This window comes from Anser cygnoides, chromosome 11 (assembly GCF_040182565.1).
Source record: "Anser cygnoides isolate HZ-2024a breed goose chromosome 11, Taihu_goose_T2T_genome, whole genome shotgun sequence".
NCBI classification, from domain to species: Eukaryota; Metazoa; Chordata; class Aves; order Anseriformes; family Anatidae; genus Anser; species Anser cygnoides.
Genome location: NC_089883.1, coordinates 7,056,925 through 7,079,129, shown reverse-complemented (window position 1 = coordinate 7,079,129; position 22,205 = coordinate 7,056,925). Strand labels below are relative to the sequence as shown.

Below are 22,205 nucleotides of genomic sequence, written 5' to 3'. Positions count from 1 at the left end.
GGGAGGCAATGCAGTGCTCCCACATCGCAGCACAGCTTGGCTTTCTCCTTTTGCTGTTGGCTTTGTCCTCACAATTTGTTCGTGGGTCTTGGCAATGTCACCCTGTTGCAGCAAGACCCACAGCGCAGAGGACTGACAGCTCTTTTATTGATATCCAGATTTCTTCCATCCGCATTTTATCTACGTCTGCCAGCAAACAGGCAGCAATAACAGTAATTAGACCTAGCACTTGTATTGCTTTTTGCATTGTATTCATTATCCGTATTAGTAATGCCACTCGCCAGGTACAACAGCAGATGGAATCAAACATCGCTTGGGATCTCTGCACGCAGATGATGCAAAAGGGCTCAGGGCAGCAAAGAAGGACAAGTGGGTGTGCATGTGAGGAGAGAACTCTAAAACCCAAACCCCAAAGCCCTGTCCTGACCATCTGCTGGTCTCTCAACACCGGGGATACTGAGTGCCTCTCACAGCAAGCACCCTGGCTTGCAAGCGATAGCTCCGGCAGAGCCATGAAATACGCATTGCTTGTGTGTTTTGGAGTCTTTCTTTTTCTCTAATTACCTTCCTTTCACTGGACAGCCTGTAAGCCTTCTTGCTTTGCTTCAGTTTCCCCTGTGCGCCTTCCCAACAGCATTTGAGCAGCTGCGGAAGAGGAGCTCCCCTGTTTGCCTGGCTCCACAACGCAGCAGTTAACAGAGAGAGGCAGGGATGCGCCTGGGGTGCAGAGGTAATTAAAAGCACTGATGATCACAGTCCAATGATAAGGAACGCCTCCCAGGTTTTTTGTCCCCTTCCTTGCTTATCCTGCAATGAGACGTAATACAAATTTACTCTAGCTAGCTCCATCACGCATAGGCAGCAGAAAGCGGTGCAGGTATGGAAGTGAGGGGCTTTGCTGGGCGTTGAGAAAAGCCCAGCGGGAACGGTGGGGTGCTTGTTCAGCTGGTTTGCTGCTTCTTCCCCGTGATGCCAGCTGCAGATGCAAGGCAACGCGAGGCAGAGCAGCTGCAGTGGACTTCGGAAAGCACCTCTGGGGCTGCCCCAAAGCCCCCTCTGGGGAAATGCAATCAAGAAAGGTGCTGCACTTTCTGACCGTGACCCACGCAAGGTGCAATGAATCTGACACAAAGCAGAATTACTGTGATCTGAAGAATTTGAAGATTTAATGAGCTGGAGAAATGACGTGTAGGGTGATGTGCACACAAAGTGGTGCTCAGTGTCCCTGTGATAGATTTGCTTTGTTTTCTGTTCTGCCATAGCCTTGGCCTGTAGCGTACAGGAGGGCTGATAATAATTTGACTTCTGAAGTGCTTCCACATCAAAGCAGTCAATGCACTGTACCAAATACAAAATGCAATTACACTAATGTATCACCCTGGAGAGAATAAAGCTGAACTTCAGATTTTAGTTCCAATTTTTTAAATGAGTGGGAGTGAAAATAAGTGTATTAATCACCTCCTGGACTTTGCATACGGAAGTGGTGCCACCAGTACAGTCACAGGAACTGCACCAGTAAACAATTGGATGAAGAAAGAATTTTTAGGCCTCATTTATAACGCCGTCAGCAGTTGCAAACGCATTTGAGCTGGAGATTCACATTAGGTGAGCTGAGGCAAGTGAATGGGCTGTAAAGTACAGGACAGAGAGGCCTTGGAAACAGCCAGATGAATGATGACTCCTAGTACTGGTACAGCCTGGAGAGGCCAGTAGCACCAGCAGAGTCTCACAGGTAGGGAAACTGAGGCATGGGGCAAAGATGTGGCTTTGTAGCTGTCACCTGCTGACATGGAGCCGGGAGGAATGGCTGGGTCTGCAGTCCCAAATCTTTGCTCTGTCCCTTTGGCAAGTACACGGGATTCTTGCTGCTGGGTAATTCAGTCCCCATTTCCTCTGAGAAGCCTGTAGCTCCATGCTCCTCTTTAATTTTAGTTTATCAGAAGCAGCAATGGAAATCTGCCAGTGAAAATCTCTATTACTATTCCCCATCATCTGGACTAATCTGGCATTTCTGCAGCAGGGAGGTTGCAGGGTGTGCCCCCCGTCCCCAGCCGCTCTGGCAATGCTTTCTTAGTTCTTATAAACTCAGTGGGCACGTGGAGAGTGTGCCCCACTGCAGTCTGGTGCTGGGAGCAGCCTGTCGAGCAGCCCCCAGCTTGACCTAAGCAGGCAAGCTGCGGGACCGTAACCGCACTGAGGTGAGCAAACGGTGCCAGATCTGGGGGGAGCTGCTCAGGCGTTAGCTCAGCCTGAGCTCTGTGCTGCTGTGACCAGTATCCAGGCAGCTCAGCTGAAGCCAGAGCAGAGTTACAGCCTACAGAGTGACAGCCCTACAACTGGATTGCAGCGTAGCCAAGCTCCGCGTGTCTTACTTCCCAGTAAGACGCCTCTTTGCGTTGTTTACCTCTTTTAATTCTACAAAGTGACTTGGGATGGATCTTTGCAGCAGAACAAGTTCCACACTTTTACCCACACGGTCTCTTGCAAGCACGAAATTGCACGGACACTGGGAGTTTTTCTGCTGCTGGTGTTCTGACAATGAGCTCTCAGTTTATAAATACAAGGGGGATTTAAGCAGAAGAGGTTTATTCTGCAGCAGGATTATCCCCTAAACGTGGCATGTAAAGAAAAAAAAAAAAAAACACCTTCCCCAGCCTCACCCCAGGGACAGGGTCTTGCATGAAGCAATGGGTTAGTGCATAAAGTGGAGAGAGGAAGGGTGCCGGAATAATACTCAGTCATGCTGGGATCCCCTCTACTTGCAGAAACACGCCTGCATGACGGCAGTAAAAATCAAAATAAAACAAATAAATAAGCAAAAAAAAAAAAAAAAAACCATGCAATGCAGAACTCTGCTAGAGCTGTAACGCTGAGGCAGCGGGCTGGGTTTTATTACCGTGAGGAAATCACACGAGCTTCATCTCTCTCCCTCCTTGCCTGCTGTGCAGCCTCTCGCTCTCTCCCATCCCTCCTCTCCCTCCCCTTCGGCTCCGCAGCAGGGCTGGGGTGGGTGGCGCTGCGGGTGGGGCGAGCAGCCCCCCGTTTCCCTCCCCGCCTTGGGCTCCCCGGGCTGGGATCCCCAGGGCTGCATCATTGGCATGCAGCGCCCGGCAGGACTGCATCACTGCTAGAGGAGATGCCGGCTCCGAGCCTCCCGCTGCCACACGCCCCGCTGCGCCGCGCAGCCAGCAGCACCGGACACGACTCGGGGTGCCCAAGGTAAGAGCGAGGTGCTCCCTCTGTGCTCCATATATAAAAAAAAAAAAAAAGGGTGAGGAGAGGCTGATGGAAAGCTGGCAGCTCCTGGGGTCTCCGTGTTGAGTGCCGGGGAGGTTAGTGTAAGAGGCAGGGCAAAGCTCTGTCTAAAAATTAATACAGGAGATGCCATGAAATGAAGATGCTTAAGGATGCGGAGCCGGTGGCTGAGTTGGGATGAATCCACGGGAACCGTCGGGGACTGTGTTAGTGGAGGGAGATTGGAGGTGTCGGGGCAGCCAGGAGTGAAGCAGCGATGCAAACTCGCCCCGTCACGCTGCCCAGCTGCCCGTGCTCTCTCCAGAAGGGGATGTGCTGCTGTCTTTTGTACTCTTCACTTGGGCTCGGGTAATTTTTAGATGAGTGCTCACGGTGTGTGTCCAGGTCGGGGTGGGCTGGGGTGGAGAAGAAAGATCACAGGGGAAGGGGCTGCTGTGTCCATGCAGGAGCTCTGCGCACCCGTGTGGGTGTGGGTGTAGCACCCCAAGGTGGCTCTGCTCACCCCGCTGCACACCTCGCTGCCAGCACCCCTTCGGATTGCCCCCTGTCATCGTCCTCCCCAGACCCTGGGAGACCTTAAACGTAGCTAAAACTGAGAACTGCAGTTCGTCACCTCTGTTAGGAAGGATGAAATGAAGCCACGGAAAGAAAGCGATGGTTTGGGGTGCTGGTGGGGCTGGCACTCTGACCGGTGACTGTGGCAGGACGTGGATTCTCCGGTGGGAAGTTCCTGTGCGTGTGTGCGTGCACCTCTCTGCTCCCCACAACACATCCAGACCTACATCTCTGCGGGGACTGCTTTTTCTCCTAGAGGACAAATGTCGTTCAAGGGAGATACTCATCTAGCTGCAGTAATATGATTCATAATGCCAGGATCCCATTAAAAATCACGGATAGGAACTGGATTCACAGACAAGTTAATTGTAATGGATCACTTTGTCTCAGGAAAAGAAAAAAAAAAAAAGAATTACAACTCATCAACTATAATGTACAGGTGAGGAGGATTGCAATGCTCAGAGGAACCCTCACTGTGCTGAGATCGGGTGCTTTTAAGCACAGTGGTAGAGCTTAAAGGGCTTTTCTGCCATGGGAGGTCTGGGCAAAAATTACAGGCAGGAAGAGAGTAAGTCATGTGTCCGACCTAGCGTGAAAATTGCTGCTTCATGGCTCCTCTGGCTCCCCGGTGTTATCCTTTGGGGGAAGAGAGAGGAAAGGGCTAATTATCTGCCGTACTTAGGCAGATATATTATTTTATATATATGCCTATATAGGTTGAATATACAGTAATGCCTCACTGGTCATCTCAGGGTGAAGCACTGAGCTAGGAGTCGGATCCTGCAGCAGAAAGAGGAAGGGAACCTCTCTCTTCCCTGCGGGAGATCTGGGAGTTCAGATCTGAACTGACACCTTTGGTTTTCCCGACATGATTTTGCAAAGTGTAATGGAAGAGCTGGAGGAACCCTACCAGAGCAGCGAAGCAAGACAAAGAGAAAGCACCCCACAGGACAGCATCCTGGTCAGCTTGCCCAGCAGAGAGTGCTCTGCCCCATGAAGTAGTTCTGTTATTTGCACCCTTTTTTATGTTCTGGGACATCCCTGCGTGAAAGTCCCTGGTACCTGACAAATATTTATTGAGGGGCATGAGCTGGAGGTGGAAGCCCAGCTTTTGTGCATCCTCCTGCCGGGTTTAGCCAGGTGGTGCCCAAAATACAGCCAGGCGGCCTGGCCCATGCAGGCAATCTCCATAAATCTGGCTGCCTGTCTGCAGGTAGGGGGTGGGCACCAACTTCTGGAAGTGCTGTTAAAGTGGATGTGGAAGGTCCCACGATGAGTGTAAGAGCACACAACCTGGTATTTGGTACAGGGGGTACATGAGTTTAGATTCAAAATAAGAATTGGTTCGGTCTGTCCTAGTACAGAAAAAGGCAGGGTGCTGAAGAAGGGTTTTTTGTTGCTCGTAATAACCCCTGGGTTGGGAGCGTTGCTTTTGGTGCAGTGAAGAGGCGCAACAAGCAGAGGAGCCCCCGCTGACCCGCGGTGATGCTCTGCAGCCCGTGCAGCACGGCGAGGCAGGTCGGGGTTTGGAGGAGCCCGCGCCTGGTGCAGCATGAGTCAGGCTCCCCGCCTCGCCCACGCCGAGCGCCAGCCCCCGGCTTCACCATTCCCCTTTCCTGGCCCAGGTACCAAATCCCAGGGCTAGGAACAGTCCTAGCCAAAGCCCAAAGCCTGCTTCCAAAATTCTCCTCCTGCGCTGCCAGATCGGCAAATTAATTTTCCAGATCACGAGCTGAAAACTCATGAAATTGTTCCTGTCTGAAAAGATTATGGAATTGCTCCCGTGCTAATGAACGTTTAACATCACAGTAACTGAAGGACCCATTAGGGCTTTGACAGCCAAATAAAGACACAGGAGGAAAAGAGAGCCTGTGGTGGCTGTGCCAGACCTCACTTCGTGTCTGGGGCGGACGGGAGGAAGAGGATGACCGAAGGTCCCGACTTTATCCCTCTTTCTGTGAAGGGACAAGCAGGGAAGGTCCCTCCTTGCTCAGTGCTTTTCCTTCTCAGCAGCTCTCCGACAAGTACCTGCCCCTGGGGTGGCTGTGCTGGTTGCAGCATCCTGCAGTGGGATTATCCAGGTTTAGCACTACCCTTTATCCTCCCGAGGCATTGCTGTCACGCCCTGTAGTTTGGGACTGTGGCACAGGTCTCCAGATACACAGGAAGAGCTGTGACCCTACCGAGAGAGTCTGGCAGTCATTAGGGAGAAAATATACACCTGGGGACGAGTCTGCCAGGGTCCTGCTGCCTTTCCCAGAAGTGGGTCCTTGCCCTTGCTCTTCTCGTGCCGTAACTCCCCAGTTGCAGCCGCTTTGGGGCATCCCCTGGGGCGGGATGGGGAAGAGCGAAGGAGCTGCGATACAAAGTGGGGGCCGCTCTATATTTAGGCGAGGGCTCTGTACAGAAGGGCTAATCCTCTTTCCCTGAATTATCCAGCCTGGGGATTAGACTGCGTTAACCCCCCCCAGGCCTCCCCTGCTGGAAAGGGCAGTGGCAGGGGAGGGAGGCGGAGGTGCGGGCAGGTTGCTGGTGACTCCCGGCGCTGCTGGCAGCCCTGCCGAGCGCTCCCGGAGGTCACCGGGGGCCCAGGCGCAGAGTGACACCCGAGTGACGTGCACGGCACAAAGAGGAACACAGAAAGGAACATTATGGCATCCCGATTAGGAAAGAACGCGGAGCTTTATAAATAATTGCGGAGACGAGGGAGTGCGGCAGCAGGTAGGAGGAGGAACAAGGGACCCAAAGCAGCAGTTTCCCGAGGTGTAATCTCCTCCCTAGGCTTTTCCAAGCTGTTCCTTTAATCAGAAAAAGGGATGTTTCTTGGATCACAGCCAGTGCCCCCGAGAAGATGTTCCCAACGTACCTGCTCGGGCTGACTCTGGAAGTGCAGTGCTGGGGACGCAAGTTCAGGCTCAGCTATTCGGAGTGCGAAGGAATCGCTGTCACTGCTCCATTAAAACGCTGAAGGGAAGCCAACAACACAGCCTGGGGACAGCGAGTGTGTGTGGGGGGAATGGGATGTGAGGAAGGAGGCAGAATTGCACCAACAGCCAAAAAGGGGAATCTGCTTCTGAGGCAGGGACAGAGCCGGCGCCACTGCTGATCTGTGGCTGGGCGTGCGGAGGGGCCCTTGCTTTTCCTCCCTTAATCTCCAGAAGCTGGAATCTATCTCAGAACAGTATGGTTTGTCTTCCTTCACTCAGCTTTTCATGTCTTAACAAGGAAATCAGTCTTTTATCTTTGCATTTTACCACTTACTGGGGGTCCTGCCACCTTGCCGTGGAGCTACATCCCCCACTGCTCACCCCGTGGACCCTCACGGTGCAGCTGCCGTCCCCCAGACTCACCCTGGCCACCCCCGACTCAACTGCTGAAAAGTAGAGTTTGCTAGTGGGGAAGCCAAATACACCAACACACTTTATTTTTTCCCTGCATTTAAATCAGTTTATTTTCTGCTCTACATCCTACATAACCTAAATCGAGATTTAGACCCTATTGTACTTTCCCCTGCCCAGAACTGGGACAAATAGAAAGCCTCGTCCTGCTGTTCAGCATTCCCACGTTTACCCTCAGCATCTAGAGGATGCCACTTAAATAACTTTGTGGCAGTTTGATTTGGAAGGGGAATAAAAGGCTGGGCTCCCAGCTCCCAGCCAGGAAGGGAAACACCTCGGCTGGCCCTGCAGCACCTGCTCTGCCTGTGCAGGCTCTGCCTTATTTCTGAGCACGAGGTTCGAGCTAGAAATCACCGGGGAAATCCTGGATGGAAGAGAGCGAGAGCAAAAAGGGGGAAGACCACGGGAGGTCTTTGCCTTTAACGTGAGCTTGGTGCCTTTTCCTCCGCGTGCCGAGCATCCCCGATTTCCTGTTTAACTTGGAGTCAACACATCTGTCACGTTAGCATCTCCCGCTGCCTGGTTCCCCCCAGCCACCCCCCTCCCATCTGCTCTCCCTCCTGCCTCCAGCCTCCCCCCGCTCCCGTCGCTTTGTGCCTGGGGTGTGCGTGTGTGCGTGCGCCGGGCTTTGCCGCTGCCCGATGGACTTTTCCACTGCTTGTGCCTCAGCACCTGGACGCGGGCGCAGTGGGCTGATCGGCTTGGCTTGCAGAGCATTTACTTCTAATCTCCAGCTTGTGACATCCTAGCGGAAAGGGACGACCCTTTCAGGAGCGGCTCCCCGGGTTGGAAAGAAGGGAAATGGACGGTGAATGGCTGCGATGAAATATTTCCCAGCTCTGGTAAGAGATGCTTTTCTCTTGGTGCTTTTCTGGACGAGCAGTTGGGATGTAAAAGTAATAAGGTTTAAGGGGTTAAAAAGCAAAGGGAGGGGAGCTGAAAAAGCCACAGGATAAAAAAAGAAAAAAAAAAAAAACACAATGAAAGCCAGCTGGGTTTGCACTGAAGCTTTTCTAGGGGTCAGTGCTCATCAAAGCAATTTAATTACTGTTAGTGAGAGGATGGGAGCCGAGCGGATCAGACAATGTGTGTGCCGAGGCAATCAGAGCAGCTTTAACCTGCATACCGTTTCATTGCCCACTCTGTTTCTTTTTTCCTGTAGTATTTCCAGCTTGGTCTGGGGAATATTTGGAGAGGATGGGCAGGTGCTGCTACCCAAATGCTGCTTTTTTAGGTCCTATGCTCTTCACTGCAGGAGTTTTGCATGGTCATTCATGAATTCTTGCCCCTAAGTCGGTGCATAAAGCCCATCAACTTTTCTAGCTGATAAACTTTCTCTGGTGTGAGGTCTCACTGCGTTTTTCCCCTGAAACCAGCCCCCAAGGCATTGCAAGTATCTGCTATATAGGGAGGCACAAATGCAGGTGCTAGGAAGGAAGAGGCTCTATCCGGACTACGTGGACCATGAGCTGTCGGATGTCCTGGGCATTGGCTTACTCTGAATGAGAGGTCCGCGAGTCGATTTAGCTCGCATGGCTCTCAAAATGGGCGTCCTGCGTCTAAGTCGACTGCTGGCAGAGTAGACCAGGGATGAATTTAGGGCCCTTGTTTAAAGAGGATCAGGGAGTAATAAAACTAAGAGCAGCCTTAGCAGCCTGGTGGCATTGAATCCACAGAGGTCTGCAGATAATGTTCCTGTTGGGAAAAAATAAAAAAAATAAAATAAAAATTAAAAAAAGGGGGGGGGGGAAATAGTAGAGTGATGGAGTGATGAAGTCTTGGCAATTTTGCTGACAGGTACAAAGCTATGACCTTCTTCGCAGACCTGTATTCCACCCAAAACCTGGTGCTTCGATCCAGTAGTTCCTAAGATCATTTAGTGAGAAGAGGCTTTTGAAAACATTTGGGTTTTTGATCCAAAACCAAATTATTTCTGGATTTATTTATGACAGGCAGAGTTAAAAAAGCTACTCCTGGAGAAAATTGCAGGGTGTTTTGTTTATAAAAATGTTCCTCTCATGAAGTGTTCATGCAGAAACCTCCACCTGCACCAAACTCACCCATTTCCTACTCCTTGATGTCGGGCACCTCGACACTTGGAGTGGGCCACTCTGGTCCTTGCGCTCACTCTAGAGCATCCTTGGAGTTTCAGGCGCCGGTTACATTAAATCTGAAGATAAGGATCCTCCTCTCTTAGACAGCAAATTTTGGCATGTTTTGTTGTTTTTTTTTTTTTTTCTTGTGGGTTTCAGGGTGACAATCTTCTGTACAAAATCTGTGTCTTGCGACCAGTGGGTGAAGTGAATACAGGAAAGTGGAGTGAGCTCTGTGTGTCTGAATCCCAGCACTGTGTAAGAGGGAAAGAGTGCAGGAATTGTCTTTGGGAAGTCTGATGATTGTATCAGTAGGAAAATCTTAGAGAGGACAGGTTTTGCTTCCTATGACTGAAAAAAAAAAAGGAAAAAAATGGTTTGTTTCAAATGATTAAAAATCCTTCATTCCCTGTTTGCAGGAAAACCACTTCTGAGCACCAGAAATGTGTATAATTTCCATATTTATTTTTTTTCTTGATGAACTAGGTTATAAACTCTGCAGGGAGGTTGACGCCAGAGTATCTTTGCTATCTGTCATGTGTTTGTGTGCACCCGATGTTTCTCCCACGTTCAACCTGAGGTGTTGGCCAGGGGTGACTGTGCTTTCCTGGTCCCTGCTGCGGTGCTGCTCAGAAGGGTTCATTTCCTCTGTGTAATTAATGTACTCTGTGATATTTATAAAGAGAAAATCCTCATACCCATCTGTGGTAGTTTTGGTACACCTGCCAAGATGAAATTCTAGGGCCAAATTAATATTACAATATGCTAGATGTATAGATTTTTATAGCATCCCAAAGATATTTCCTGAGAGATGCTGATTTGGTATCGGGGAAGTGAAGGAAAGGTTCTGAAGTCTTCGACTCTGGACTTCTGCTTGAATTTTAATATTTTCTCATGGACATTTGGGCTACAGAGGGTGGATTTCTCCTGTGAAAAGTCTACTTGGTAAGGGCAGGGAGTCGTATGAAATCCTAAACAAAAAATACCCTACATCATTCATGTGAAGACCCTTAGCATCAGTGTCATTATCTCTTTAGGATGAGATAAGCAAGGAGATGGAAGACGAAACATTTCCTGGCCTGGGAAAATTCCACAATATTTGATTCAAATTGGAATCCTGTCACCTCGTGCTCGTCTCTCCGGATTTTTCTTACCACATCTGCTAAATTATCACCAGCTATTTGTGTTTTAAACGAGGGCTTCCTCCCTCACAGCCCATCTGCTCAGCCTGTTTGTTCTTCCCGTGCAGTCACGACTTTGTCGTCACGTTTCTGCCAGTCGATACACGCTGATGTCTGGGGGGATAAGGAAGATGAGGTACATGGTGGCCTTTCAGGTTCCCTTGTCTGGAATGAATTAGAAAGGAGGGCTGGGTCAGAAAAAGGTGAAGAGAATTGAAATTGAAATGAAAAGGTATTTAGCCAGGGCAAGAAAGCTAGGAAGCTCAGGCCACCTGAAGGACAACTCATCTCTTTTTCTTGTGCTGTCCTAGTGGATGCTTACAGTCAGATTTTAATACTGTGTGCCAGAGATGTAGGGTGTCACGACCCGGCCTAGTTTGGCTTATATGACAGTCAGTCTTACCTGCTGTGCATTTTCTATAAAAAGAAGGACCTGTAGTTGGGGGAACACCCACCCGCGAACTCTGTGGGGTGTTAAAAATGTACGAGGGTGAGCAAAATCCCTGCAGGAGATTTTGACCGTGGGGAAAGTGCAACGGGAGCCAGTCTGCTCCTGCATGTGTGATGCTTGTGTTTTACTCAGCAGTGGCGAGCTGAACACGGGTCCCGTGCCCCGATGCAGGTGGGCACAGCCAGGTCTCACGGATGCTCCCGGCACAGCCTCCGGGCAGCAGAGAACAACTGGCCTCCTCCATGGGATGTTTGTCCTGTCCTTTATGGCACATGTTCAGGCTGCTGCAGATTTACCAGCTCTGAGTACTCTGAATATTGCAGCTCACAGGTTCCTGACCTCCTGAGCTCACACCCTGTTCTCCTCGGGCATGTGGGATGCCCCCGGCGACTCCCTCTTCAGTGGCAGCCGGAGGAAAACCCCGTAAGGGCGGTGACAGGTTTCTTTGAGGAATCCCATTTATGAAGCAGCCCGACACAGCAGTGACAGCCCTCAAACAAGCCTGGTGACATCTTGTTTTGGTGGCTGCCATTTCCTCTGAGGCACGGTCATAGGGGGATTAGCACAGCCAGAGTACGAGTTTAAAGACAGGTTTAATCAGATGCCTCCACGATGATGACCAAGAGATTGGCGAGGTTTGAGGGAATGGAAGTACACAAAAAAAATCCTTCTCCTGTTGTACTTGGCACAGAGGATCTATTGCAGCAGACGCTAACACTAATGGGTAAAAGCTCCTTTAGATTTGCAAGCTATCCCTGGGTGGGTGGATTCCGATTTTAGTCCCAGGGCTGCAAATCCAGTAAAATAAGCAAAATTCTTCTGGGTTTCTGCCAGAAGCACAGATATATGGGCTATTGTGAGGGATATGGCACCTCATAATATAATAAAATTGAAAAGCAACCATTCTGTTCTCCCTATATGGGGGCCAGGGCTCACCGCCCTGATCGGTGGGAGGGAGGAGGAAGAGAGGGTGCAAAGAGTTTGGGTACACGACAGGTGTGGGCCTTTTCCGAAAACCTGCAACAACAGAGGGCTGGCTCACAAAAGCTTTCAGCAGACACGAGTGAGGAAGTCTGACCCTAATTCCTCTCTACTTCCCCTGAAGCTCAGAGCGGGCACCAGCAAGACCAGCCCCTACTTGGGGAGCTTTAAGGAGGTGTCCTTCTGCACCCCCACCCCACACGCATTCACAGTCCAAACTCACAGATATTTTTACAAGGCTGTCTCATTGCAGGGATTGAGCGTGCTTTAATTAAGAGCACTTGTGGAGGGGGTGTTAAATGATTTATATGCAGACACAGATTGAGAAATCCCAGTGGTTTCTTCTCCTGATGTGTAGCTGCAGTTGGCAGGTCAAGGTTTTCTGGCGTTCAGGAGCAGCTAAGGATCTTTTCCACTTGTGACACGGGCCCAGAGTTGCTGGGTTTGGTGGAGGCTGAACCTCCCTGGTGAGCCAAGTCCGGCTGTGACCAGCATAGAAGGAGCACGGAGCCCGTTTCCAGCGGGGCCAGCATGTGTGTGTGACAAATCCTGCGGTCCCCACTGCCATCCATTAACCTTCTGGTGACTGTGGCTGCGCTCTGAGGTTGTGCCACCTTGGGAAAGCAAAGGTGTGTTCTCAGAGCTGGAGAATGGTGAATCAAAGCGGAGAATTTGTAATTAATCTTGCATTTATTATCGTTAATTGAATGTGCTTTGGGCATTTTTTTTTCTTTTAGATGAGGATAGTTAGGGTTGGCTATTAGTGTCTTTTTTACTATGCTAGCAGGATATCTTTTACACTTAGGAGCTCAGACACTGTAAACTATCAGAGGTGCTGCTCGTGCCGCAGTGCCCGTGGTGCTGTGCAGCAGGGACATCCCCAGCCCCACGTCTCCGGTGGGAGAGGGAGAAACCAGAGCCTCGAGGGGACGCTGGGGGGCTGCAAGGTGCTGAGCAGCTCAGGGAGGGTGCAGGACCCTGGTCCTCTTGTAGGAAATGTTCGTGGATCAGGAAAAGCCTAATGCATGTAACTTCTGCACAGTCCTGCCCGCAGCCAAGATTTACACAGAGAGAAGTGGGCGAGAGCTCAAGCCCTGCTGACTTACGGCTACAGGGCGCTGAGCACAGCAGTTTCCCAGCCATCAGCAGGAAAGAAAGCAAGGTTTACACCTGGGAGGCGGCCGAGAAGCTGGAACAGAGGAATGAAAAATAAGGTGCCTCGAAGCCATGCTGTTTGAAAGCTGAAGCAGCAGCCAGGGCTCCCGTTTGGCTTCCTACCACAACGAGCTCGCAAAGGAGGAGAGAGGCTCCGGGAGGACGACAGGCTCGCCCCTGGGCTGCTCCACACAGGCAGCTGGGGCTGGTACCCGCTGTTTCAGGCCATGCAGCTGATTAAATATTGAAAGGGTCTGCTTGCTGTTGCTTGAAAGCTTCCGTCTGGATGGCAGCGAAGTTACGTGAGGACAAGTTTGCGCTGGCGCAGTTGCTCTTTGCTTAAAGGGGGGGGGGCCATACACGGAGCAAAAATAGCTTTGTGGGTCTGAGCAGAAAGGTGCTGTTAGGACGTGGGTTTAGGTTACTCCTTCTACTACTCCAAGGCAAGCTGTGGGAGAGCTCAGGGAGGAGGTAGTGCAGCTGGGGGGCAGGCTGAGTTATCAGAGGGACTGTGGCATCGGAGGCTGTTGTAGGTGCTCAAAGGCGACGGCTGCGGACACCCAACGTGGGTGAGCACACAGCAGCCTCGCTCCAGGCTGCAGCCAGGATCACCTCCAGACTTCCCTGGGAAAGGAAGTGATGGATGGAGGCACAGGCGGAGAGGAGGGAGGAAGAAGGGGTTTGTGGCGGGTTGGAGGATTAGGGGGAAGGAGGTCCATCACCGCCTTGTGGCATAGCCAAATCTCAGAGACAGAGAAGAGTTGTTTTCAGGTGGAAGGAGAAAAAAAAAATGACCATTTTCCTGCTCCCCAGCCAGGCCTGCTGTTTCATTCCCATCTTCCAGAAGGACGTGAAGGGGATGCTATGGACATCTTCCATGCTGCACGTGGCTGGGAACCTCCGGAGCCCTGTGGCTTGGTGCCTTCCCTACAGAGCACGAAAGGGGCAGGCTTCCTTGGCGGCAGAGATTTAGTATCAATTTCTGCCGTCAGTGGGTAGCAGGGTTTTCCCATCACCCCCCTGAGCTTTCAGATAAGCTCGTGGAGCCACCCGCGGAGGTCCCAGAAACGACGCCTATTCATGCTTTCATGGATTTCTGCAAAACAGTTTCTTTTCTGCTTCCAGCTCCACTGAGGATGTGGTGATTTCAGTCTCTCAGTGGTGCTTGTGCTGCAGGGAACATCCCAGCAGGGACAGCTGCAGGGCTTCGCCAGCAGTTTAAGTCACTTTGAGCAATCAGAGAAGCCACGTTTGTCCTGGAAAACAAAGTTACTTTTGCTGTCTGAGTGTCCAACATAGCTGTTCATACCTTCTTATATATATAATCGATGTGGAAAATTGGTTTCTTGTTGTTTGTACCTATAAATTCAGTGAAATCTGCCACAATTCAGCTAAGTACTCCTAGAATTTGGTTGTAGCATCCTTGTGATAAGGAGTTCAGCAGAAACGCCTGTGAGCAAGCAGATGAGCAAAGCTTTGCTTTCTTTCATCCTAAGTGACGCGGACGGCGTTTGCTTTAAGGTTTGCGAAACCCACCAAGGAATTTAGCAGCTAATTTTTTTTCAGTGGTGAGGAAAAAGGGATCATATCTATTTTTCCTGTTCAGACTAAGGTGGTATGTCCACAGCAGAACTTGCTGCTCGCTATGCAGTGCCATTATTCTTTAGAGCTAATTGAAAGTAATGCTGAAACTTGATTTCAAAAATTACGTTAACCAGTTCAGCTTGTGCTGGCCATTGATCAGTTCCTAAGCGGTTTTTAATGGCGTTACGTGATCACTGGTAATTGTACTTGATTAGAAGAACATAATCACAACAGGGCTCATGGATGAATTCGCAGCTGATCAAATCTGGTTTCGTCCACAGCCCTGAGGTTCTGATGCATAATATATCTGAAACTAAATTAAAAAGCAGACTGGTGGTGTTATTAGAATGGGATGTTTGTTCGTAGTGGAAATGATCTGATAAATTATTATTATTATTATTTTTTCTTTCAGAGTGTCTAGTGTAGCTGTTCAGTTTCAATTATTTTTTTCCTAATTGTAATAAAAAAAATTATCTTGGCACTCAGAAATATTCCAGCTGGAAGACTTCCAAAACAAAATATTTCCTATTACCTTTAAAAATCAAATACCTGAGTCAGATTTTATTCCTACTAGACTCAGCTAAGGCATTTGATTAAAAACCATCCAGAATTTCCGTCTCCAAACAATATACAGTCAAATGCAGGACCTGATAATATTTTTTCCATTTCTAAGGAAGGGATTTAACTAACGGTTGTGGGACTTATTTTCTTGTTTGCTTGGTTGTTTTTTTTGTTTGTTTGTTTGTTTTTCTCATAGCTGCTATGAAATAATGCTATGATTTTGGCATGCCTATGTAAGATTTCAGTGCAGACTCCATGAATGGCTTTATTTTGCATCGGTCTGGTCCTGTTTGCCCATGTCTGGACAGCCTTGTGGTTGCAGGGAGGTCATCATTCAGATTTCATCTCCCCACCGAGGGGGAAAACCTACTTGCTCCAAGATCAGGGTAAGCCTAAGAGGCTCCTGAGATGTGCTTAGAAATAAAAAATGTCATTGCAGAAGTGGAGGCTTGCTCTCACCAGCCATGCATGGTTAAAGCACATAAAGGCAGAGATCTCTCAGGATCCAGCTCCCATGCAAAGGACAGAGAGGATCCACAAAGCCTTTAGTGACCCCACAGGGAGCTTGCACCAACTCAGAGCATCCCAGTGAGTGTGCACGTCCCTGAACTGGAAAAGAGCCATGAACAAATGTTCACAACAACAGCACCCATTTAGCCATTGCCTTGTCTCCATGCCAGGATCAGCGACGATTTGTTTCCTGCCTGTTCCAGGCAGACAGACGTTTTCTTTGGGGGTGTTACGCAGGCTGTAAGTAGTTTGGATCAGCGTATCACATCTGCACCACATCGGCGCTCATCAGGTGCTCTTTCTAAAGGATGTTGGAGATAACAGTCTGCTGAGTGGGTGAAGGGAAAAAAGGGAGAGTGGAAAAGGAGAAAGGGGCCAAAATGGAGTTGCTTGTTCAGTTACAGCTCAGTTACTGGAGGAAGGTCTTTCTTTTCTTTTCTTTTCTTTTCCTTTCCTTTTTCTTTTCCTTTCCTTTCTTTTCCTTTCCTTTTTCTTTTCCTTTCTTTTTTCCTTTCCTTTCCTTTCTTTTTTCTTTTCCTTTCCTTTTTCTTTTCCTTTCCTTTCTTTTCCTTTCTTTTTTCCTTTCTTTTTTCCTTTCCTTTCCTTTCCTTTCTTTTCCTTTCCTTTCCTTTCTTTTCTTTTTTCTTTTCTTCTTTCTTTTCTTTCCTTTTCTCCCCAGCAGTTGCTGAGTCAAATGTGCATATCAAAGTTTACTGAACAAGCCCTTTCTGCATCTTTATGCAAAACATTTCTTGCTTGAAGATGGAGCCAATTATCGTGCTTGTATTTACCCTGTTCTAGGAGCCTGCCTGGCTCCTATCTATATTTCATGAGTCTCCACACTCCCTGAGGCTCTGCTCTGCCTGCAGTGAAGGGCTCCTCCACCGCAAAAGCAACGATGACTCAAGCAAAATGCTCAGACAGATGAAGCTCCCTGGATTTACCTCCCCGGCAGCCTGGCCTTTATCCCCTTTAATGCTGGGTGGCATTTGGATGCTCTTTCAGAGCCAGCCAGCAGTCAAGCACATGCAGTGGCCACCAACTGATCCTCAACTGATCCGCCTGCTCCTCGTACTCCATGCATCCTGTCCTTCAGCCCCAGGAATATTGGCATCAGGCACTGTCTAAACTTCAGCCTCAGGCTGAATTTCAGGCTTCCACATCTGCTGCAAATGCCCCAGAGCCTGGCCCAGCTGATTTCTTATTTGGTGAACCTGGGGATAGATGAGCAGGAGTGCAGCACTCCAGGCCAGTCCCCTCATTTGCTCCCCAGGTAAACCTAGCCAGCTCTGTTTGAGAAAGAGACAATTTTTTTTTTGACTCATTGATTGCTTTGAAACTTTCCTTTTAGTTCCCAGCTGAAATGCCTTCCTGGCCAGCTCACACTCTCCTTGTTCTTGCATTCACATTGGATTAAGTAGCACTTTTTCCTTCATTTTCTCTGCCACTGCCGTCAGTGCAGCTGGGTCCAGCTGGACACTACGGACAGTCCATTTACACTCCAGCGAGGCCAATCTATTAGTGCAAACGAGAAGCTCTCCATCTTTGGAAAACATGCTCCCTCTTTCTGCTCAAAGAATTTTCATCCAAACGTTTTATTCTCAAAAGAAAAAAAAAACCTCTTCTGAACAAATTGGAAATGCTTGAGAAGCAGACGTTCCCTTTTGTTCTTTTTTCATTGGAAGAGACTGAAGTCACTGCAAAATTCTGTATCTCTAGGGAAAACCTGGCAAATTTTGAAGAAAAATATTGACTGTTATGAAGAAAAAGGGTTTTCGCCTTTTTTTCATAGAAAATTGGCCAATTTTCTGGCCCCTTCTCCTACCTTTATCTCCCTGAATGAAACAAACAGGCAAGCAAGGAGGAGAAAAACACTTCAGACTCAAATTTTAATACCCAAGGTTATTCCAGTATCTTTCCAGTGGACTCCAGGTTTGCTGGGTTCTCTTAGTCAGAACCGTGTGGAAGAAACAAATGTCTGTTCTTGTCAGCAGAGCTGTATTTTTAGAAGAGATTCGGAAAATAGAAATAATGTTGTATTTCTTTAAGTAGCGTGGGGGATTTCCTATGGTGCTCCTTTTTTTTCTTTTTCTTATTTTGAATTTACTTTATGGTTGAAATACTGTGGGTCTTGACTGGTATTTGAACCCAACTGTGCCTATGTAATTTTTTTTTAATATTGCTTTTATTGTGGAAAGAACAAATGACACATCAGAGGTAAATCTTCAGCCGTTTATGGTGCAGCATGCTATTCTTCCAGTTGGGATCATGCCAGAGGAATAATCATGTTTATCTATGCGATGCATATCTCTGAGATCCACCGTTCCCATTGCTATGCAATCCAAACCCTGGTGATTTTACGACTGCTAATAAGCACTGTAATTAGGAACCTAATTAAATATCCTCTGATCTTAGCTTCGTAGAGTTGATCAGCTCAGGGGGTTGGTTTGGATTCTCTATTCCTCACTTCACACAGGCTTACAGAGCAAGCAAAGCACGGCTGCTTTTTCACGTCCTTTGAAGTATATCAGATACTGCTCATCAGCAGCGCGGAGCTCAGGGACAAACAGACCAGCAGCACGAGCCAACGTGGCTGGTAAGTTCCTGCAAATTATATCGAATGTGTTAAGAAAAATCAGACAGGATGCCTGAGCTAGGAAGGAGCCAGGAAGGGCAGGGAAGCTTTGGCACCTTCCAGCAGAGAAAGTTAGCGGTGTCTCGACCACCTGCAGCAGCGCAGCTGGCGATTTGTCAGGGTCGTGTCAGAACGACTCTGAAAGGATCTACCCATGGCCAGGGGCAGGTGCTGAGGGTGCTGTGCAGAAGCATCAGCAGTTCTGCCTTCACTTGGCAACCAGGGTTACTCTACCAGAAGAAATCAGCGCGGTCCGCGAGCCAAGGGAGCTCTCTGCGTGATGTCAGGCTGCGGGGAAAGCCCCCGCTGCAGGGAGCTGCGGGCGTCGCTTCCCTCCTGCCACGCACGTGGGATGGGGGGCAGAAAGAGAAGCCAGGTAAAAAATTCCCTGCCTGTCCTGTGGGCTGTGTCACCACAGAGTGGCTTTCAGAGCGAGGAGGGCACCCCAGATGAGCTGGACAGAAGCGGGCACCGGACCGGAGGAACAGCACTGAGGCTCCCTGGGGATTACAGGGGGCAAGCATGAGGGATGGCTTTGGGTTCATGGAGCCCTGCTATGTTTTGCAGTCCACTGCTTGAGTGACACCCTTGGACTGATGCCCTCTGTCCGACCATGGTGGATTTCCCTCAGACTTTATAGCACTCAGACACAGCAGCAGTCTTTCTGAGAAAGAAATGTTTTCTCAGCTTCCAGCAAGAGACTCAATTGTAAGAAGGCAGGTGGTTATTTCCCAGAGATCCTGCTCATTTCACAGTCAAATTTCCAAGGATATCACTTTCAGAGAGGAAATGTCTACTATCTTCTCGACCTTATATCAAATTCCAGTACCCCAAATTCAGGCACCATGCAGCAGTTGGTAAGCAGAGACCTCCTGCAGAGCCTGGGTTTCCTGGATGTCCTCGATGGGGACAGCTGGGCAGGTGGCACTTAGGAAGCATGTAAAGCTGTCACCTGCACTTTGTAGAAGATGGACACTGGTTTTAGCCACTAAAGTTTACAAGAAATTTGGCTTTTTTAAAAATCAACAACAACAGCAACAAAAAAAAAGATAGGCCAACTGCCTCACCTGGAGGATGATGGATCTGTTTTGGTGTAGTCTGCAGGTGTAGTGTGGCTGGCTTGTGTTTTCCTCACTAGCCCTGGGGAAAAAAATATCACACCTGTGTCCTGTGGGGTGTTGAACAGACACAGCAGTGAAAAGCAGTGAGCTGTGAACATCCAGCACATCGTGTTGGGGCAGAGCTGGGGCATGAGGCCTATGAGTGCCCCGGGAGAAAGGCTGGGCCGCAGCACTGCAGAGCGTGGGGGTCTGGGCAGGACCAGCCCTGGCAGGGCTGAATAGTAACCATCAGCACTATTTATCAGGACTATTAGTAACCTGGGAAGCCTCCACCATCCAAGGCATCTCCAACTCTCAGCTTCTCCATGGGGAACTGATAAACATTTTACGTTTGGAAACAAAACTCCTTCCACAGACCAGTTTGAAAACCCATCTTAGCCCAATCACAACAAACCCATTTACTGTCAAATACAGGCGGTATTGGCCATCTTCCAGCAGCTTAAAACACAACAGACTCTTCGGTGTCTTTTACTCACTGCTCTGTGCCCATCATGAGATCCATTTGTGGTTCTCATATGTACAGGAATTGCAGAGACTCGGTGCTGCCCTTGTTCCGTACCCATTTCCTGGGTTCCTCATATCTGCACTTCACAGGAGAAAGGTAACGAGTGAATTTAGTGCTCGGGCAAAGCAGTGACTTCACGGCCCTGAAATCCAACCTCTACCACGGCACAGGCATACCACTTTCCCCGGGTAACAGCCTTTTGATGGCCCTTGTCCAGGTGAGATATATCACCTGCCTCTGTTCCCAAGCACCTCACAGCACATTTGGGAGGCGGAAAGCAATCAATCCTCTTCTGAGAAGGGGAAATAGAAGCAGAGACAGCAGTCACACGACGTCTTACAGAAATTCTGTTACACAGAAAGGATTTTATATGTCCAAAGTCCAAAACTGATACGTTAATCATAGGTCCATATTCCTCTTCCTACCTCTGAGGGGAGGGGTCAGCTCTTGCCCCTTCTGCTTAGCCTGTGGCCAAGGGACCTGTTGCAGGCTTGGTGTTTGGGTTTCATTGCCGTGGCTGCTTCCTCCTGAGTAATCAGGGAAGTTTTGCAGCCAGCACCGTATTTTGCATTGGTCACTGAAGTGTCATCAGAGAGAAATCTTTTTCCCCAACCCGTCTGGGTGAGATGAAAGGCTTTGTATCCACCCACTGTCTGCAGGCCATTCCCTGGCTTCCCTTCAAGTCAGCCTGATGTTACACTTTGATAAATAACTTTTGATTATCATCTTCTTCTTGCCACTTCCTTCACCTGGGATATTCTATTCCTTTTTCCCCTGAAGAAGCACCATCTGCCTTGAAGTATTTGTTATCCCCTTGAAATTTGCCAGCGAATCCCCCCAGGCTCATCATCTGGAGGACACCTGCTCTCACACTCCACTGCTTGCCTGCTTTCTGCTTTATATCATCCAGGATTCCTGCTTCTAGCAAAAGTCTTGAATTTATTTTATCTTAAATTTACTCAGAGTGTGACAGACTGTATTTCTCTCTTCCCTCTCAGGAGCAGAAGCCATTTGCTGTGATAGCACTATCTCCTGGTGTCGTTTCTATGTGAATAACCCCAATTTAGCTGGTCAAGGGAAGCCATTTCACAACCTTCCTATTACTGCTGCCCAGGAATGATCACCAAGGGAGCTCTTTAGCCTGGGATCCCCCCTCTGACAATGAGCAGCAGCAAATATATCTCAAACCTCCTCAGTAGACAGCAACAGAATAGGCAACACAACCATGAAGTTTTCCTCTTGATAGCTGGCTTATATCTTGAAGAACTTTTTTCTCCTAGTAGAAAAAAAGATTGTCCAGGCCAATGAAGCTCATGGTCTCCTTTCCCTCAGACACATCCTGTCCTTGTTTTCAATGTAGTCAAGGCCTCTGCTTTTATGCTAACTTGTAGATAGGGATTTGCTTGTGTGGGATTTCAATTTCTTGTCTCACGAATTTCCTGATGTCTCATTGTCTCCTATTCTGAGCCAGCAGATAAGTTCATCCCGTTTACTGTCTTAGGGCAAAAAGCCTGATTTTTTTTCCTTTTCCTTCACGCTGAAAGAAATACTTAAGTCCCAGAGGAAGCTTGGAAACAACACCTACACGAGGGATAAGAAAGGCAAGTACTGCATGGAAACGTCTCGCCAAGCTTGCTGCCTTGTCCTGCCTTCCTTCCACCCAGGTCGGGCTTTCAGCAGCCACTTGGCCACCAGTGCCATCTGCCACCAGCTGACTTCAGCAGTCTTGAGAAGGAGTCTTGCAGAAAAGCATCACCAGCTAACTTGGGGTTGAAGTGTGGAGCAAAAATAGAGCTCTGCACGGTGGTGCAGGACGTGATCTCTAAAGCTAGGTGGGGACGAGTAGTATCAGCAGTAGGAGTAGGTGTGAATAACACACTTCGGGCTGCACACTATGCCAAATTTAAGAGTTCCCCTCTGAGCACTGAGGAAAGCAGGAGCTAAAGGAAAGCCCACACTCTTTGATCCTGCTCATATGCTCATCAGAAGCCATGTGGCAGTGCACTGCTGCGGGAAGGGCTGGCAATAGTCATACCCAAATCCTGGCAAGCACTCCCTAGAATGCCTTTCAGGAGTAGCTTTCTGTGCTCTTTAAGACCCATTGTGCCTGGCTTTGCAGCACAGAGAGCGTGGCCATCTCTCCTAAATGTCAAGACCATCAAAATGGCAGAGCAACAAGCAGTCAACATGGCCCTGATGATCCCAGCAAGGGATTCCCAA

General features: G+C 49.0%; 1 protein-coding gene across 4 annotated transcripts in view; it reads left to right on the top strand.

Annotated features, from left to right (window-relative positions):
- The first annotated feature begins 2,896 nt into the window (after nt 1-2,896).
- The window catches only part of SV2B (synaptic vesicle glycoprotein 2B), a 62,916-nt gene continuing 43,607 nt past the window's right edge, over nt 2,897-22,205 (top strand). Inside the window, exons 1-2 of one of the 4 annotated variants that reach the window (XM_048072005.2) lie at nt 2,897-3,219; nt 7,943-8,050. The gene's annotated coding sequence lies outside the window, so the exon portion shown is untranslated. Of the gene's footprint in view, nt 3,220-7,108; nt 8,051-17,977; nt 18,321-22,205 lie in introns of those variants that run through there. The other 3 variants (XM_048072003.2, XM_048072002.2, XM_048072006.2) reach the window with 3 other exon arrangements.